Source organism: Amblyomma mixtum, chromosome 4 (genome assembly GCF_055824585.1).
Source record: "Amblyomma mixtum isolate Tamu chromosome 4, ASM5582458v1, whole genome shotgun sequence".
NCBI lineage: Eukaryota > Metazoa > Arthropoda > Arachnida > Ixodida > Ixodidae > Amblyomma > Amblyomma mixtum.
Window position 1 is genome coordinate 94,820,456 of NC_143015.1, and position 14,574 is coordinate 94,835,029.

The 14,574-nt window shown below is 46.0% G+C and overlaps 1 long non-coding RNA gene across 2 annotated transcripts; it reads left to right on the forward strand.

Moving 5' to 3' along the window:
• The first annotated feature begins 5,422 nt into the window (after nt 1-5,422).
• On the forward strand, nt 5,423-14,018 carry LOC149347472 (uncharacterized). 2 transcript variants are annotated; one of them, XR_016292139.1, is made up of 3 exons: nt 5,423-5,501; nt 7,649-7,924; nt 13,944-14,018. It is a non-coding gene; the product is annotated as an uncharacterized LOC149347472 (long non-coding RNA). The 2 variants fall into 2 exon arrangements; XR_016292140.1 differs by lacking the exon at nt 5,423-5,501 and adding an exon at nt 7,412-7,533.
• Nucleotides 14,019-14,574: the final 556 nt, after the last annotated feature.

The following is a 14,574-nucleotide window of genomic DNA, read 5'->3' on the forward strand; positions in this document are numbered from 1 at the left end:
GCGCACTGTGCCAGGAGGGGTATGAGGACGGATTCCCCGGGGAACTTTGAATGTAGAGAAGAGAATGACCTTCTGCATATATATTGCTATCACGTCATACCCTTACGGCGGTGCCTAAGTGCCCCCCCCCCTCCCCAATCTGTGTTTCTGTGATCCAGGAGGTCCTGAGAAAGGCAGTGATCATGGGGGCAGAAGGAAAAGGTACGCCATGTCTTCCGCACTCCTTTCTCCGCTTTGAGAGGGGACAAAACGTTAGGAATGTCTTAAACTGAAAGCTTCTCAAGGAACATTTCCTGGTCCTGCAGCGTCGGCGGCGTAACACCGCGCCAGGTTGATTGCTCGGAATGCAGTGCCGTAACGTAGAACGTCCCTTCAAAGCGTCACTTTGATTGGTCCACTTATAGTGACGTCATGAACGAAATCACTGCAACGTGAAATGGCAGCGCATCACATCGAGTGGTTCGTGCGCAGTGACGTCAAGAGGGACAGCATATTGACGTCACACGCACTGTGCCAGAGAACACAAATAATAATAAATAGGTTTGGTTTAGTTTATGGGGGTTTAACGTCCCAAAAATACTCAGGCTATGAGGGACGCCGTAGTGAAGGGCTCCGAGAATTTCGACCACCTGGGGTTCTTTAATATGCACTGACATCGCACAGTACTCGGGCCTCTAGAATTTCGCCTCCATAGAAATTCCACAGCCGCGGCCGGGATTGAACCCGCGTCATTTAGGTCAGCAGTCGAGCGCCATAACCACTGAGCCACCATGGCATACCCTAATTGTATTTTCGACCACGAGCAGCTGTCACTGTGCCTAGAGTTTTTTTGCTTTTTTCTGTTTTTTTACAGTAACCGCATTATCTTTTTAGAGTAACCGCCTTATCTTTTCTAGCATTGATGAAAGCACTTGGGCGCAAAGCAGCGGCGATGGGGACGGCGCTGATGTTGAAAGCTATAGTCAGCACTGTCCTCGTCGTTTTGCAAGTTGACGCCCTCTGTGGAAGGACTGGGGCGACATATCTTTTGGCCCAAGTTTTCATGAATCGGGAAGGCTTGCCTAATTATGGTGTCAATTTTCCTAAAATAATGACGCAATAAATTCTTGCGTCTCATTAACTGTTTTCTTTTAACTATTATCTTTGCCGGCGCTTCATTTCCCTTCTATATGTATGGCGGCCAAATAACCATAAATTCACCTACTCTTTACAAAGCTGGTTTCTATAACAGCTTACTGTATTTATGAATGACAGAGTTCTCCTATAGTAGGATACAACTTAAAAAAACAGCAGTTGCTAACACTGGGCTGCGGTCCGCGGCGTCTTGTATTACTCCGCTGGCCAACCGCAACTCTAAACGAAATCAGATTTTTAATGCTTGACTATATCAAACAATCCGCGGGTCAAAATCATAGAGCTTATCATTTTTTTCTTGTGATAAGCTTCTTGTTTACGTAACAAAAAACGTTTAACCAGAGGACTACTTTTTCGTCGTGGAGGAATTTTGTGCGCGGAGGCTGAATGTGGGCGGAGCTTCACTGCAGACTTAAGTTGTATCCGACTATAGTAACAATACGTGTAACACTTATACCACATAAAGATAATTTGCGTACAGCACGGTTCGCTCATATATCTGTAGTGCAACCGTTTTGTCCTGGGCGCAATTACCGGTTTGCTTGACGAGACCTAATACAGAGCCCTTCGGGGTCTAAGTGACTGACTGGCTGATCGCCAGCTCAATTTATTCAGCAGCACTGACGCTTCAGCCAGGTTGTGTCTTTCTATGTTACAAACGTTCGCAATACGAAATGAAACGGGGACGAAGAGAGCATAGAAACACGACCGGCTGTCGCTCTTCCTGTCGTATTAAGGCGAAAGCCTTTAATGGCTCATGCTCGCGGTCGCGTCCGTCCGTGCGTTGGAATCGTGCCAACTGTGGCCTCTGCTCTGCGCTGCGGCGAAACCTCCTCCCCTCCTTAGCAACCGGCGCGCCGGTGTGGGCGTAGCTGTGCATAGCAACCATGACGTCACACAGTAGCGGTAGAACGAGCGCGCGCGCGTCGGCGGTGGCAGCAGCACCGCCGCTCCTTCGCCAGACGTCTCGTTGCAGTCGAGTGAGTGAGACGCATGGCTCCGAAACGACCGAGAGAGCCCTTCGTTTACAACAAGCACATTAGGGTCATTCAAAGCGATATCGGCGAACACTGTGGCCATTCCACTGAGGCGGCATGTACGACAGGGTATATGCAGTGGGTTGACCACAAGGCTTTCGCCAAGCACACTTCCGAATTTCCAAAGTGTCTTCGGTAATTTTTTCAATCCTCTCTAAGTTCCCGCTTTTTTCGTGCTTTAAACTATTTACAACATGGTTCTTAAACTCTATCCCCTGACTAACGTACCAGCGGACACCTACCCAGGCGTGCCCAGCAGTGGAAGGAGGACAGCTACCCTGACGAAGTGATTCCCGTCATATACTGCGTCGTCCTGGTCCTTTTCGTGGCCATGCTCGTTCTCCTGACCCTCCTCTCCAGCCTCTACTTCAGTGAGCTTCGCTCATGGCTTGCCTTCCTGGTGACTGCACTGCTGAAGCTTAATTAGTTCGAGGTTTTAACGCGGCTGCGTTGGAGTGCACGTTGAGGGGCAACTCCGGGGGTGTACCAGCGAAATTCCCATTGGCCGACGACGATGTGACGCCTCAGGCTGTGAACCAATTAACCAGGAGCTTGGCGTCCCAAAGTTAAAGAAGATAAAAATGAAGTAAAAGAATAGAAATTAAAAAAAAACTGGAAAGAAATAATATAAAAACAGTAAAAATAAAATCAGTTGCTGAAGGGACCCTTTAAAGCTCACTCAGCAGTGGCCCAAAAGTGACAGTGAAATTGAACTCGAAGACTCAACGGATAGACAGTGGTCGTAACAGTGAAATGTACAATCAGTAATCCTATGCAGGTTTGTCTCAGTATCTTGAAGCAGTATCTTGAAGAGAGAAATGTCTGGCGTGTAATGACTGCACACAGTTCGAATAAGTGATAAGAGTTTGTTGATGGCTAAGCACGGAGCGCAGCCATCGCTTGATGCACTCAAATAAAAAAATCCATATTCATGGCATTGCTTTGCTGCGTCAGAAGTGCCACAAAGGGTTCGCGACCACACATTTGCACATCGCTGGCGTGTTTAAAGCTCCCGGTAGGACCTTGTTTAGCTCGTGGCATGAACTGCCTAAGTTATGAAAAGAAACGACTTTTCGTAGCCCCTAATCGTAACGAAACTGGCGCTTTAGAACCCACCTGCTACAGTTAGACAGTTCTGCTGCATGAGGTATATAGTGCACTGTTACCGTAATGAGGTACTGCTGCATTTCATTGGTTAACAAGGCAGTTTCTAAACAGCGATGGTTATGGAAGGTTCTGGTCGTTAGTACTTCACTCGGATGTTATCTTCGTCCTTTCTTTACCAGCTGCTGAATACCATGAGCTAAAGGAAGGTAAGCCTAAGTTCATGCTTTTGACGTCTTTCTCCTTTGTGTGAACTCGCTAAACCGATTCCATAACACTTATCGCTTACTCTGCTTTTATATTTCGGCAAAATGTATCTTTTCAAGAGTTATGCAATACCTTTATTTCTGTTGTTGTTTTTAAGCGGGGGACTGGGTTTATCGTACTCCTGGCGCAGCGACTTCAGTCGTGCAAATTCGTTTGTTTGCTTGTTTTCAGATGCTTCCAAGGTCACACATGCGGCCTTCACTCCTAAAAAGAAGACGCGTAAGCACGGACAACCTGTGGTACGCAGTTACACAAAACGCAGCGCTGAGACAGGTAGGTGTTCGGCATTTTCGAGAGGTCGCCATGTACTTTATTAGGCCTTTTGGCTTAGACGCAATATTTGTATGTAATAAAGCAATTCATAATCCAAGCTTCTGGGGATTATTAATTACCGATTTTCTAGAGAGAGAGAGCAAAGAATGTCGGTTGGGATTTTATCTTGTTTTCAGTGACTATAAATTCGTTTTTTCTTGGGCTTGTTGGCTTTTCATGCTGTAGGTGTTAGCAGCGCACACGAAACAAGGACGGACAGAAAAGGGAACGAAACACAGTGCTGGCTTTCAACTGGCGCCTTGAAAGTCAGCGCCTTGAAAGAGTTGAAAGTCAGCGCTGTGTTTCGTTCCCTTTTCTGTCCGTCCTTGTTTCGTGTGCGCTGCTAACACCTACAGCCTATAAATTGTCACAGACAGTTCTTTGTTTACCTGCTGTTCGCTGTCGCTTGGGTGTTGGTTTGTGTGTTTTCTTCTTGCACTATATCTTCTGATGTTTTTGTCTTACGTGAGTGAATATGTGGCATAAAAGGGCACTATTAATGATGGTGTTATGAGGACGCCGCACAGCATCGCTAAAGCTGTGGAACAACTCTGTGTCGAATATCTTGGTTTCTATTTTGTACAAGTGATAATCGAGATGTTGGTGCTTTCTGTTTCATCAAAGTGCTCACTGGTGTTGCGTTCGAGTGGCGCCTAAAGGTCCGGTGGGGCGAATGTCGGTCCTCATTCTGCCTTTTGCTCAAAGACCCGATCTCTCAACTTTTTCAATAAAGAAAGGACAAAGAAATCTGTACAACTAACTCGGCCTTTCAACACCTTATGTGATTTCATGCGCAATGCCCAAACAAGCGCGCACAAGTGCAGCCACCCTTCAGGGACGAATTTGAAGACAACAAAGACGGCGATGTATAGGGGCAATCTCCCCTCCCTATTTTTCGTGATAAAACACGTTTGACCCCATTCTTTTGACCAAGAAAGTTGAAAAAAGTTTCTGTGCAAATGGGATCTCCACTGAAACGTGATCTCTCTAGTGTCTGTGCTCACAACTACCGCTTCGACCAGTATCACTACGTGCTACCCCTCCAACCCCCCCCCCTCCCCCCGCAGTCTTAACACCAAACAGTGAGCGCGTGGCTTGCACTGGCACGAGGGTCAGGGAGCGTCTGCCGCTTTGTATGACAGGATGCTGCTGGGTGTGTTTCGAAGGTGACAATAACGGTCACCCTTCGACTGGTCTTCTCCGGTCTTACCCCCGGTCTTAGCCGGGTTAAAGACCGGTCTTAAGACCGGTCTTAACGGTCTTTTCAAATGAACCATCGGATATATAAACCTAAAGGCACAACAACTACGCGGTTTTTGCAACGACCTAACAGCTAATCGGAGAGCTATGGGAGAGACCTTTTCCCTGCAGTGGACGTAGTCATGGAGACTGGTGATGATGCTGACCAAATTCGACGATCCGTTGATGCGATTTACTAGGAGAATTGCACTTGGTTTTTTCCCGTCAGCTGCTTTTTTAGGATGGCCTAAGCACCTGTCATTGTCTCTTCAGACTCGACCTCTCAAAACCCTCGGCGTCGTCACAAGCAAAAATCGAGTACAGGACATGCTGTTGATGTTGACATTATCGACACTTCCAAGGCACGCCCTGGTCATGGCCTGCATCCAAACCAACGAGTGAACAGACGTAGGTAGCATCACTTTGCTCTTGACCGTCTGCCTTGACTTTAACGCGCTCCAAGCATGCGAAAAAGTTATATTAAGCGCCTAATACCTTATGTGTTGTTTTCAATCCTGCTGTGCCATGCAGGCAGACTTAGTTTAGTTCTTTGTATTCCAGTGCGATTGTTTCATCCGACCATACCCTATCCACGCTTCATGATTCGGTTCATTAACCGCTGCTAATAATACTTGAAGCATTGTAATGACACTACTTTGCTTGCGCCATCATGTCGCACAAGAAACATCGCTGCATTTAGCGCCAGCGCAATAGTCATGAGAGATTTAGCATACCGAAGACGTATTAAAGTACACGTGTACCGGAATAACGTACGCCGGCTGTGCACAAGCAATGGGCTCGCGTCTGCAACTGCGCATGCGCACGAGGCGTCCGGCAACTTGGCATACGTCTACGCTAATGTGTCTCCGCTAAGCTAAATCTCTCTATAGATGAATGACCGAATGCTTCTATGGAGCCGTATCCTCGAATCGGAGCCAAATGCAAGTTTAGAATCTGGGATTTTCGCGAGAAGCGCCGGATTAGAGTCGAATAAATACAGTTCAGGCTAGGCAACCCTGCTTCCGCATTTCTTGTAAGTACAGTCTTTGCAAAGACTAACCAGGCTGCAAGGTTTGCTTCTCAGTCGTATATTGAAGCTATTATGCGAGCCCTCAAGCTCTAAATCTCTAAATCTCTGTATGGTAAGGAGAACCCCTGTCTTCCCCTTCAAAGAACTTTTTGGTCCTTAGGGAAGCCGTAAGGGCTCCACTATACGAATGCAAAGCAAACCATGCAGCCTGGTTATTTTTGACAAAGACTGTACGTCTCTGCCTTTGAGCTTTCGTGATACCTATTCAAGACTTTGACCAAAGAGCCACCACCAGCGCCAGCGCCTGCGCTGTCGGTTGATCACAGTAGTCGTATACAGTAGCGATATACTGTAACGGTATGCGCAAACTTTCTAATATGTTCGTTAATGTGACACTCTTCCAGCTCTCTGACGTGGTAGTTTGGGCTCGTGTGTTTCTCATGGTAGAAGCGTAGCGCGCACACAGGGAAAAATTCAGGGGGCACTTTGCTGACCTAAAGTGCGGTGAGGCGAAAGCCTTTTGCCCGGTGTTTCTACTTGTGTCACTGATGTGTGGTTAAGATGTTAATTAAGTACACAATTGTTTGTGAATCTTAAATGCTGGAGACACTGGATGGCGTTCGGGAAGCATGCGTCTGATTCGACGCCTTTCTGCAAACGCTCTCCAGTGTCCTAGACAAGGACAACTACATATGCGTTGGCAGGAAGTAGCGTAGCTATTAGCACGCTCGGCTGCGGAACGGAAGGATGGTGATTCGAATCCCACCGTGCACAAAGATTTTTTTCTAGTCTGACTTGAAAAAGCGTGACACCTCTGCTAACAACCTTCTGTCGACAACGATGAGGCATTGAAGGCTTTCGCCTTAAAAACATTCCTGGTGGTTTACCATTGCTGACCCCCAAATATTGTGCGAAAGCAGGTTTCTGCCGGTAGACATCAACGCCACGTATACCGGAGAACGCGACTGAAAGCGCGTTTCCTTTCTTTTCGTGACTCGCGCACAGATGGAAGCTGATGAAAGTGACGACGTGCAATGCACAGCGCGATTGTGTGTTGCAGTTTAACAGCTGCGGCGATAGCGTAGTGCTCTCGTGCAGTGGCCAGCGAAGCTGAGCTGTTCGCGACGCCGCGGGTTCCAAACCGGATCGTCACAGCAATATTTATTTTATATCTTCAGGTTTGCCAAAGTCACCCCCATTAAATTTCTCGTTTACTTGCCGCCATTTCCCGCATCACGTGACTAATTTGAGTGGCCTTACCACACTTCGGCATTTTCAAGGTTATGAGGCCAATAGTGTTTTCGCACTAAGACAAGACATGGGACACTGTACTGCGCTCGTGAGTCCCATGTCTTTTTTTTAACCTCTTGCGTCGCGTCCTCTGGGCACTATACGCTTCTTTCCAGCTCCGTACGTATTGCAGCTCCGTATTGGAGCAGGAATGATTGTTTGCCTTGTTCATGAACTCGGTCTAGTCTTGAGCGTCCTCTGATATTCTCGTACGTTGGTTCGCTCTTGTTTTCAGGTGCGGAAGCAGGTCACCATACGATCCGTGCCTCCATTCATGATCGTGGTTCGCGTCCAGCTCCTACTAAGCTGCCTGGCTTGGTTCTAGGACCCCGTCCAAGTCCGCGTTCTCATACAAGTTTGACGCTTCACCACGCTACGCGTCGTAGACGGAAGACGCCAAAGTCGACGATCCGCCATGCGTCAAGCATGACTAGCAAGAGAACTAAACATAAAGCAAGGCCACCTACGAAGTCCGTTCCAAAGGATACGAGTGAAGGCGAAAGAGCAACTAGTAAGTACAAGAAAAATCTCCAGCACTAGTGAATTGAATGTTGTGAATTCGTGCGTTTTTAATAGCGGTGAGTCGCGGGCCAGACTGACGTAGTCATTGACTCGGAGGGCAAAAAATTTGAAAGGCTGAACAAGACTGTCATAGCGGCAAGGCGGCTTTCCTTCCTCGCAGCACTGAAGGCCTTATGATATATTTGAGACCTTCTGTGATTATTTAAGGCGCACAAGACAGACGTGTTTTCATTTCGCTTGGTTAGAAAAAAGTGGCCACCGTGAACGGAATAGCACCAGCGAACTTACCACTTCGCGCTGAGTCTCCTAACGCCATTGCTACTGAGCAGTCGTGGCAGGTGGCTTGCAGTAAAAAAATACAATTGCCCTGTGAAGCATCAACTGCTGTAGTGCTCTATTCACAGCAGCTGCGTACTTACGGTAAATATACACATTCTTACTTTATTGGAAACGAAATTTCATGCAGGATTTCTATCACCCGGTTACTAATCTTCCTCAAACACAGCATACCATTAATAACATCACTCTGTCCATCAGCGCTTATAGCATGTATGACATGACATTCACATGTTCCCACTACTCGAGCCCCCTTTCGAAAGTAAGAGTGGTGCAATAATACTGCAGTGTTGTTCCGTACCGTAATAAAAAATTGCCTTTGTTAGATAAAAAAAAAAATTCATACTTCTAGTCATTTTTTCTTGCGCTAAGTTTAGAAACCAGAATAATCCCCCAAAGTTCCTGAATATTGTCTTTTCGACAAATTTTACCTCTAAATTCACTGAAAAAGTGTAAAGTCTCCAGAAGGAACATCACTGTGATGAAGTCCGTCAAGAAAATTCATCCATATGTTCTTCCCATCTCCCCTTTTATTGTTTACTGATGACCACGCTCCACGTTTGTCCCTGTATAGTCTTTTTATGCGCATCACGTTCTTATCGTTACCACATGCAGACCAGATGTATTAGCTCTGGTTTTATTTAGCCAAGCTGCCCTTGCATCACCAAAATAGAATCAGATCGTCATAAAAATCACTTGAAAAATATGCGCTGTATTCTGGCGCCGAAAGCAGCTCTAAAGCATCCATCGCTTTACCTGAAGGGTGAGTGTACATATACAGGCAGTCATGGACACGTGGTCGCTTCTCATTATTATCTGATGAGAAAAACCATCCATTTTTTGAAGTGGTGTGCAAATCTTCGCACTTTGTCTAAGACCCGCTCGGCTTCCACAGCAAAAACCGCAGTGATTCTTGAACGGGCGCTGGTCACTTCCTCCACTCTAGCTGTTGCAGCATCGCCACAAAGAAAAACAAAAAAAAATTACAGGGACACCTCACTACACTAAGTGAGCAACGCGATAGCATTAGAAGCTGCTGATGTGTTTACCGGAAGTGGCGTCACTACCGGTCTGGTGACATCACTTCCCTCCAGCCAATGGGAATTATACGGTCTTGTGACGTCACTTTTCGCCAGCCAATGAGTATAATCCGGTCAGGTCCATTCTTCCGGCCAATGTGCGAATTATAATGACCGACGACATGTTTTTTTTTTCCCGGGTAGGCTTGTAATGCTACAGCTTTAAATATGAGGTCAAATTTAAATAGCAAGACTTAGTGTGTATGAAGCGCATGAGAGTAGCGGAAATGCTATGAGCAGCCTATAAAGGAATTTTAACACATGGCTAAATTCTCAAGCCAAAGCCTTGTTCGCAAGAAATGGATGAGCTTTACGAAGTGAAAGAGCAATCTATCTTCTAATCAAACGGGATGATACCGCAAGACCGTTGCGAGTTGAGGAGATCGGTGCTGTGCCTACCTGCGCAAACGTGCGGCTGGAAAACCTTTACGCTTTGTGTCGCATGTCTTCCTCAATCGTTGCGCATTCGCAGGCAGCAGAAATGATAAAAGGCTACCCCGAAGACAAATGCGTCCTCTTCGACGACCTGCGAGGACAGCGATGCTGCTGGCTTCACAATCCACAACGGGAAGCACGCATTGAAGTCGTACAAGGTGTTTGAGGCCATCGTCGAGATGTGAACAGGACGCCCAGAATCGAATCATAATTCCCTACCGTAAACGCCAACACATGGATCTCCATACAAGCTCTATGCATGGTTAACTGCACGAAGAGTATACAACGTCGATATATATCTATCATGTGTTGGAGTTGTCAGTTCCGCATCACCTTATAACAACATTACGGATTCAAGATTTTCCATGCCATTTTTCACTTTTTGAAGTCTTGTATTGTTTCAAGTGACGTGCCACTGCCACAAACCTACTCTCGCAAATGGTGCCGTCGTTTCACCATCGTCAACTTCGCTAATTGTTTGCTCACATGATAACACAGCATAATGATCAGTACCGAGGACATCTTATTTTGCTTTACATAGCGGGGCTCTTCATTAGCTATGCCCTATTTTCTAAGGTTCTATTTAGCTTTCGGTTTCATTTTATTGCGGCGTTAATCGTGACTAAAGCAACAGGAGGCAACGGTGCGGATGATCCATCATAGGCATGGCCGAAATGGACACAGCGCCGCCAATAGCCACCCTATACCGCAGCCCTGTGTCACGGGGACCATGCTGTATGAGCTCTTTCCACAATCGCCCCACATTTCTTTTTCCGGAAAGGAAGTAGCGCCAATAAATGCACTCCCACGTCGGGGAACATCCCTATCGCCGGTTGGAGGCTCGAATTCGAAAAATTATAAAACCTGCGAGAGCTGCACTCCCCTCTCTAGAACATCTAGGCGGTTCCCTTCCCCGGCTAGACCACGTGACCCTCGGCAAGGCCTTTGGACTTGTGTCGTCATAGACACTGCTGCGAGTGACGCCCGTAGGTCAGTGGTGATGTTTTCACCTCCTCCCTGCCTCATCTCCCGTCATCTTCTTGAGATCCACTCACAGGCACCCAAGGACAATGGCGCGTGACGTCACCAACCAACCTCAACTTTCGGCTACCGACCTTATGAAAATTCATTCCGTCATTGGCGCCATGAGCACAATCATCACTAATACGGTTAACTTCATGTGGTTGCTGCACGGAAATGTTGTCGCCTCGCTATTGTTTTCCTCAAGTCACCAATGAACACACATGTGCGTTCCTTAGTAGCGTGGCGACTAGGACGTAGCTTGTCATTGCTGAAAGCTTTGTTTTCATGTGGAACTGTGGCTGTGCTTTGTAGCCTAGAGGTCTCACGGCTTCTATAGATCAAAATATAAGTATAGATTTTTTTTCTTGTATTTCTGTACAGAGCGGTTTGCTTTGAGGCTAGAATCGTTCTTTACAAACTGCATTCATGTTTTGAAGACAGAGGATCTTGTTTTACTGCTATGCTACATATGAATTTCTAAAAACCATTAACAACAGTTTCGGAATACATCGCGGCTTTTTTGTCACCTATATGGCCGGGAATACTTCACGCTTGATTTGTGGTATGAGAATATCTATTTCAAAAAAATTTTTCAGAAAACCTTGATGACGCAGACGTTTCTCCAATTCAGCCCATCTAATCTCTCGGCTGAACAAACAAGCCAAATTTAGTTAAGCAGTTAGCCTACTAGTATCGCTTGCTTTAATCAGAGCTTTCGGAAGCAGATTCAAGTATTTCTTTTGACATACTATATGAACAATAGATAACTAGTGAGCTCAATGCTATGACAGTTTTCTACCATACTGCATCCTGCAAAACCGAAAACGACAATCAAAAGTTAACAGAGACACCTGATTACATAATGTGTTAGCAATGCGATTGCCTTAGAAGCCGCGATAGCCTTGGAGGAAGCCTTGGAACAAAGTACCAAACAGCCAGTTTAATTTTCTTTGCTGACACACGCCACCGCTCCAATTCAAAGAATATGCTAATAATAGCTATATCTATGAATGTGCTACTGACCCAACTCAACTCCTTGATGGTAAAGATATGACAGAAAAAAAAATTGTCATTAAAAAATACCCCGACATTTCTATGCGCACTTTTTATTTATTTATTTATTTATTTATTTATTTACAATACCTACAGCGCCCTTGCGGGCATTAGTGTAGGGGGGAAAGAAAAAAACAATATAAGTGCACAGATGATATAATTCAGTAGCAAATTTAGAAGCATGAAACATCACTATTTGCATCCCTTAATCACACTGTATTGTAGTAATGGAAACACGGGTATGACAAGTTAAAAGAAATGCTAAAACCCATTAAAAAGAATATTTTTGAGATCCTGGATAAAAGACGAAGGGGTCCTGGAAACAATTTCGGCAGGCAAACCATTCCACTCGTGTACTGTTTTAGGGAAGAAGCTGTTCTTAAATATGTTTATTCGACAAGCATATTCACGCACTTTTCGGGAATGGTCCGTTCTTGCAGATACATAAGTTGGATTTTTTTTATATTTATCTTTATCAATACCTGTTCTAGTGTTAAGAATATTGTAAAATAGCGACAAGCGCAGGTATTTCCTTCTCGTTGCTAGCAGCGGCCACCCTAGGTTTTTGGAAATATCGCAAGATATTTTTGAAAAGTCGTAATTACCTGATACAAAGCGAGCAGCACGAGCCTGTACGCGTTCAAGTTTTGCGATGTTACACTGGGTTGACGGATCCCAAGTACTGCAAGCGTACTCAAGAATAGGACGCACATTTGACATGAACACGGCATCACGCTACTGATTACAGCTTTCGAATACGTAAATTCTTACTTTATTGGATCACCCTGTATATGGGACTGCGCAGTGTTAACGTCGTGTACATCACGTAGTAAGCGGGGCTAGATAATTCCTTGTTGCCCTGCGGGCCGTTTCCAGTGCTGCCTAGACATGTAAGCGTTTGGGAACTCTTGCGGTTCTGTTGCCATTTGTGCCGTCCTGATAGTTTAGTAGAGACGCATTAACAGACCATAAGCCAAAAGCATTTCTCCCATAGTTGCCTCTCTTCGAGTAATTGCTATGCTTGCTTTGTGTGCTTGACGAAAAAGTACTTGTAGCAGGAAGGTGGATGGGGCTGGTTGGCTCATTTGTTCTCATTGACGAAGTAATTATTGCGGAGGGTTTTATGTTTGGCCTTCGGCGTATCCATCTGTTTTCTCTTTCCGTTTCGGCAATCTTTCATTTCTCGCAGTACTTTCAGGCGGGCCGATTAGTGCTTTTCATTCAATTAAAACATTACGGAAAAAGTCGAATATAGGTAGATTAAAAAGAAACTACGCTCCGTGTTTGTCTTCTTCCTCCATTCACCCTGATCTTTTCGCGCAATTCCTTAAATGCATTTCACTTTTCTTCAGCTTCTTTACCTTTAACTGCTTTTGCATATGACAGGTTATCTCCGATCATGAATGGCAGTTTATCAATATCCCTCAAGAGAAAAGTATACAACAGCTGTAGCTTACCGGTACTGACCTATGGGGCAGAAACGTGAAGGCTAACAAAGGGGGTTCAGCCCAAGTTAAGGACAACGCAGGGAGCTATGGAAAAAAAAAATGTTAGGTGTAACATTCAAAGATCGGAAGCGGGCATAGTGGGTGAGGGAACAAACGTATGTTAACGGGTTAATGATATCCTAGTCGAAATCAAGAGGTATAAATGGGCTTGGGGCAGGGCATGCACTGCGAAGGCAAGATAACCGCTAGTGCTTAAGGGTAACGGAGTGGATTCCAAGAGAAGGCAAACGTAGCAGGGGGCGGCAGAAATTTAGTTGGACGGATGGGATTAAGAAGTTTGCGGGGATACGGCGGCCGCAACTCGCAAAGGACAGGGTTAATTGGAGAGACATGAGGGAGGCCTTTTCCCTGCAGTGGGCGTAGTCAGGCTTATGATGATGATGATGCAATTAGTAATCGAACTCTTCTTTTGATACCAATTGTTGTTTTTTTTTCTTTTCTTATTATCCTGGTCTTTGCTGAATTGACTTTACCTTTGCGTTCCACTTTTACCTTTGACTCAGCTTTTGGCACTACATTACTGATGCATCTTCCGATTCACCTTGCTTAATGTTTTCCTTGCGGTCCCTTGCAGGTTGCGTCATGCTGCTCCATCACATCAGCTTCAATGCCATAACATAAGTTCCATGGGCCCGAAATTAGTCGTCCGTCATAAAATTCGTCCATTGGCTGGAAGGAAGTCACGCCACCAGACCTGGAAATTTCCATTAGCTGGATGAAAGTTACGACACCATACCGGCCGCCAGACCGCCACCATTGGCTGAAGGAAAGTCAGGTCACAAGAGGGCATTGCCATTAGCTTGAATGAGGTGATGTCACTAGGCTGGAAGTGACGTAGTAAAGGTATAAACAGGTGGTCAGGCTATCGCACTGCCAGAACGTATAAAATTAGGTGTTCCTCTGAATTTTTTTCGATCCCACCTTGGTGGTTAACTTTGTTTATACTTTCTGTTTATTGTAGTCAGAGCTACATTACCCGCACTCTCGCTGTTTCACTGTGGGCCTTCGACGCCACTTGTGCGCATGCGCGAGGAGCCGAGTGATGTCACAGCCACGCAGCTGGTGCGCCGCGCTGCTCACCTCCGACCGAGAGGAGCCCCTGAGTGACGTCACAGAGAGAGACTGTGCATGCGCGACACGCACCTGGCGCGCCGTGCTCTACTGCGTATGCGTGGCAAGGGGAGGAGGAGGGTCGCGGTGTGTAA